The sequence below is a fragment of the Physcomitrium patens genome, chromosome 26 (assembly GCF_059467195.1).
Source record: "Physcomitrium patens ecotype Gransden chromosome 26, ASM5946719v1, whole genome shotgun sequence".
NCBI lineage: Eukaryota > Viridiplantae > Streptophyta > Bryopsida > Funariales > Funariaceae > Physcomitrium > Physcomitrium patens.
This window is the reverse complement of record NC_143435.1, coordinates 2409427-2415426: the sequence shown is the minus strand read 5'-3', so window position 1 is coordinate 2415426 and position 6000 is coordinate 2409427.

Here is a 6000-nt window from a genome sequence, read left to right as displayed (position 1 = left end):
ATATATGATAGAAAATACATGCTCCTAAAAACCTCCTGACTTCCGTCGTATTTGCACACTCTTTCATTTTTTTTATAATATCAACTTTTTTCCTACTTTGTTTGCATCCATATGAACCACACATATGTCCTACTACCAAAACTTTTTTTACTCCAAATATTGATTTTGTCCCCGATAAGATTAAATGAACTTCTTCTAGCCTTGTTAAAATCTTCTCACAATCATCAATATGATCTGCCACAAACTTCTTACATCCCTTTGAATCCAATGTCTCATCCTTTCTTTCTTCTTCACATCCCTTAATTGGCACATCATTTAGAAAAGGTATTGTTATTCTTGGAATAAATTCTCTTAGTACCTTATGCATTCCATTCATCATATGTGCTATAGAATTTGTAGCCTCTTGTGCTAATGTACACATTCTGACCAATCCCAATGGTGTCTTCATAGTTGTCAAATCTCTACTTTGCATTGCCAATTGAAATTGATCGTATCCTGAGTAAAGATCTCCCGTAGAATAAATTGATTTCCCTGCAAATGTCTCTGCAAACTCATCCACAATTGGACTCGAGCCTATATTTCTAATAGTTATTTTATTTATCAGTTGCATATCTTGAATAAACCTCAATGTTCCATTTTTCTTAGGTACTGTGAACCACCGATTGGAATATGGTGCAATAGATGGTTCTAAAATTCCCATCTTAATTTTTTCATTGAGTAATTCAATTAGCTTTGGTAAATGGACCTTTCGGACTGGAATTGGCCTCAAATTCCATGGTTCATGCGGAATTGTAAAAATAACCATAGATGCTACAATACTCAGATCAATACACTCTATTTCATGTGATTCAAATACAAATGCTTTACCATGTCGTGAAAGCATTTCTTAAAACATCTCTCCTCATCTCTTATCAAAAATTTATCACATCCAATTTTTAAACCATCTAACGTCAAATTATCCTTGAATTCATGATCTATTTTCCTTGGATCTCTTAAGTTAGGTTGCATAGAAGCCCCTTTAATCCTTTCTTCAAAATCTGATGGTAGTGGCAATGCCATTGGTTTAACCTTCCTTATAACAGTCTTGTATTTTGTGTTCACCTTCACTTCATATCTATCTATACATTCTTTTATTTTATCATAAAATTTCTTGGAATGGATATTTATTACTTTATCACCTCTTTCAAAATCTCCATTCAATAATATTTGTAAATCATTCATAGTATCACCAAAACAAGATTCTTGAAACATCCCTGATATGTATCCATCTTCATCAATCATTCCACATTTCTTTAATCCATGTTCTACATTCTTAACATTTTTCTTATCTATCCTACTAAAATTATTTATATTTTTAAATAAAATATATCCGTCTCGCGATAATCCTACAATATCTTCATCCTTTCTATTAGGCGGGAAGCCTTCACTTTTTTTACCATTGCAATCCTATTTTACAATGGCGTCAAGTAAAAATCCTTTGAATCTTTAAGATCTTTAAATTCTTTATGTATCTTTGATAAAGGATGTTCCGTCAAACTATCCCTATTTCTTCCATGATTTACACAAACTGTTAAAAATTGCACCACCCTCTTTCCGTCTTGACTTCTTATCCTTGTATAAGCTGATCTATCATCCATAACCTTTGTCTCCATTCGTGTGGCAGTAATATATGGTTGTCCTAATATAATAGGATATGTAGATATATCTTGCACAAAGAAATTTTGTTCATGAATAACATCTCCTATTGTCACCTTGATATTTGGACAAGCTCCATACAAATCCCCCTTTGAATTATTTGCTACTCTTATCATCTACCCATGCTCAATATCAATAGGCCAATTTTCCCTTTTATATAATTCTGTTGACATTAAATTTATTTCAGAACCATGATCAATCAATGCTACAATTGGTTCTTCTAAATCTCCCAATTTTACTAAAGTTTCCGTAGTAGCCCTTGCCCAATGACTCCGAGAATAATGACTAAAAGCTTGAATCATATCTTCTTTTCCTGTAAATTTGACTCGTGAAACATCTCCAACAATTTACATTTCAATTTCTTCATCTTCATTGCTTCCTATTGCCTTTGTACCTTGTGCATTTGATGTCATAGTATCACCAATAGATTGCCGTTTTTTTTTTATTGCATCAATAATAACTTCATGAAATTCTTGTTTTACAATCCCTAAAATTTTATCAATTGTAAATTCAACCTTTTCACTTAAAATCCGCTCCTCCAATACTTTCTTCAAATCTGTAGCAGCTTCAATATTTGATTGTAATTTATAAACAAGAACCTTTGCTTTTTCTTTCACAATCTCCCTCTCCTTTGTAGAAATATTTTCTATTGTCTCTTCATGCATAGGATTCTTCTATTGTCGAGTTTTATCTCCCCTTCTAATTCTTTTTGATAGCCCTTCATGATTTTCATCTCTCCTTTATTTTTCTTCTATTAATGCTTTATGTTGACTCCTTGCAATATGAGCATGAACTGATAATCTATCTACTAGATCATCCCACCCAGTAATTTACCAAATGTTATTGCCAACATATTTTAGATCATCTCCAGTAAAATTTCCCTTTTCAGCATAATTCATTGCATTTGACCATAAAGAATTAGATTCTCTTGGATACTCAAGATTTATACTTAAGCATTTACTTGGATTTGTTCCCATCCAAAATGTTGATACTTCATTGCTTGAAGTTGTATGCACCTTGAAAGCATCTCTTACAAACACCTTCATTCTCTTTTTACCAAAATTTGTCTCTACTTTTTCTCCACTCTCTTTTAAGTGTATCATACCATCTTTAAAAAAAACAACTCCTTTGCAAAGCGCCTCTAAAAAATCCTCACACTCCCTTCTTGAATGATCTATGCTATCACACCACATGCACCTATGCACCATATCTTCTATTGGTCTTAAATTTTATCTTGTTGATATTCTTGATGATTGACCTATCTCTTCAAGTTTTACAAATTTTATTTGCAAATCTCTTATCCCTCATATGATTTCATCAATGCCCATTTCTTCTCTCTTTGATGTAGCCATTGAAGGTTGAATCGTAGATGTAAGATAGATAGCAAGTATTTTTCCTTTAGATGCTTGTAATGGTCTTTGAATTTCCATCCTATCTTTTCTCCTTTTTCTTTTTGCAAGCACCCCAATCGCCTCTTCTACTTTCTCCCAATTTGTTGTCAATCTTTCAACTTCTTTTTTATCTTCCAGCAAAACTTCCAACTTCTCTTACAACTCTCTATTAGTCGCTTGAAGAAAAAGCTCCACTTTACTTGGATCTAATAATTGCCTCTCTTTCTTTGATAAACAAGAATATTGCTTTTCAAACTCCCTTAGTAACTTCATTGCTAGTAGATCCTTCTTAGGCCTTTCAATTTATTCAAAAAATGACTTCTTTGTAACTTTGTCACTATCTTCTAAAAAATACTCATCCTTTAATGTTTGTGATAATTTTTCCCATGAACCTCTAGAATGTCCTATAATGGACTTCACATGATTTCTTATTTCTGGTGCAGTAGCCAATTCAAATAGCTGAACCATCTCCTTCTCTGAAACACGCTTCAATTCTATTTCTTTTACGTAACACCTTAAATATTTTGTAATATTCTTCACTTCAAATTCATCAATCTTATCTATAATAGCTTATAATGCTTTGTCTGCCATGCCCTCTTTGCGATCCTTAACCTATTGTTATTGCATGAGTAAGGCCAATGCTTCAAACATGCTTGCAGAGTTGGGATCAAAATACATACAGTGTCTTTCAATTGAAGCTCCACTTCCAACTCCACTTGAAGCACCACCAAAATCTCATCCTTCCATTCTCTTGCCTTCCTTCTCCATAATCCAAATAGATCAAAGAAACTCCAAATACCTCCCACCTTAAGTTTTTCACGTCGAGTTCACCAAATATGTCAAATTACGTGAAGTCTTGCTTGAGAATGCACCGAGTACCTGGTTGTGGAAGGTAAAAGAAAATTACAAAAAAAAGGTCCTAACAATCCAATAGAATTATATAAAATTTATAATTAAACGTTAACAATCATAATCAAACATTAAACAAGTTCAATTAAATTTTATTGAAGTTATAAAAAAAATATAAAGAAATCCTAAAAAAATATAAAAGAATATTAAAAAAAACTTAGTCAAACCCTAACAAAAATCTAATACAACCTTAAATTCTAATCAAACCCTAATTCTAATCCGACCTTAATCAAATCCTAGACAAATCCTAAATCCTAAACCAAATCCTAATCAAATCTTAATCAAATCTTAAACCATAAACCAATTCCTAACTAAATCCTAAACCAAACCCTAAACCCTAAATCCTAAATCAAATCCTAAACCATATCCTAATCCTAAAAAATCCTAAATCCTAAACCAAATCCTAACCAAATCCTAATCCTAAATCTTAATCAAATCCTAACCCAAATCAATCCCTAATCATAGATTTGAAAATTAAATAAGTAAATATTGAACCGTTGATTCTAATTAAAAATTTACACACTTCTTGGAATTTAAGTTAGAAACCAGCACACAAATTTTGAAGAAAATCGCACTTACCAATTAGTCGATGACCTCAAAATTCCGCTTGGATGTCGGCTGGTCTCTCCTTTTCCAAACTTGATGCCAACTTCCAGTGTTGATATCTCCCTTTTCCACCATTCAATTGCTTCCAAATTTTACTTGCATATAGGAAATCAAGTCTTCTATTGAGAAAACCAAAAATCTCTCCAATCCAACTAGCAAATTGCTAGATATCTAAGAAAACCTTACTAGTCCTTAAAACCCTAAATCCCAAGACCTTAGCCCACAAAAACCTTCATATGTATCGATCTAGCCATTTGATAATTTGCTACAATATTTTTGAAGTGAGATCCTCAAAACATGATATTTTCTTCACCCTTTCACTTGTTAGCCATGTTACATCATGACAACATTCACTAATAACATATCCACACCAATGGACAAGATATTCCAATTTATTTTGGCGTCGTCTTGAATCTAGGACTTCTTCTACTTCAAATTCTTTATTATTGTCCACTTCTATAGGAGGAGGTGGAACTTGTCTTCTTCTTGGTATGTCTACTATCTTGTATGGTTCAAGAAGAGATATGTGGAATACTAAATGGATTTTCATTGACTCCGATAGGTATAAACGATATGCAACTAGATTGATTTGTGCAGAAATAGGAAATGGTTCAAGTCTACAATAGTCCAACTTGTCACAAGGACGAGTAGTCTTGATATTACGATGAAGTAACCATACCTTGTCACCTGCATGGAATGGTGGTTGTTCCTTTTAATAGACATCTGCATTGATCTTTTGTTGTTCTTGAGCTTCTTTTAACTGCACTTACATTGTTGCATGTAGCTCTGATAAATGATTTGCCAAATCTTCCATCGCATGATTATCAGCTTTTGAAAAGTCAAAAGTATCAAGTCGTAGATGATAACCATAATTGGCAAAAAAAGGTGTTTGTTTTGTAGAAGAATGTACTGTATTATTATAAGCAAACTCTGCCAATGGCAATAGAGTTGTCCAATCATCTTGTTGGTAGTTGATGGTACATCTTAAATACTACTCCAAAACTTGATTAACATGCTCTGTTTGTCCATCAGTTTGACGATGGAATGTCGAAGATAGTTTTATATCTACTTTTAGAATCTTGAAAAGAGTCCACTAAAATCTTAATACAAACTAAGTTCTTCTATTTGATATAATATCTTTGGATAATCTATGATAGCGATAGATGCTGTTAAGAAAGAGCTTAGCTATTTCTTCACATGTGATAGATTTTGTACAAAGTATAAAATACGCCACCTTTGTAAAATGATCTACTATCACAAATATAGAATTATAAGCACCTGAGATTGAAAGATCTGTGATGAAATCCATAGAAATAGAAGACCATGGTTGTTCTGGAATAGGTAATGGTTGAAGAAGTCTGTAAGGTCAATGACGAGGAGTTTTTGATCTTAAACAAAC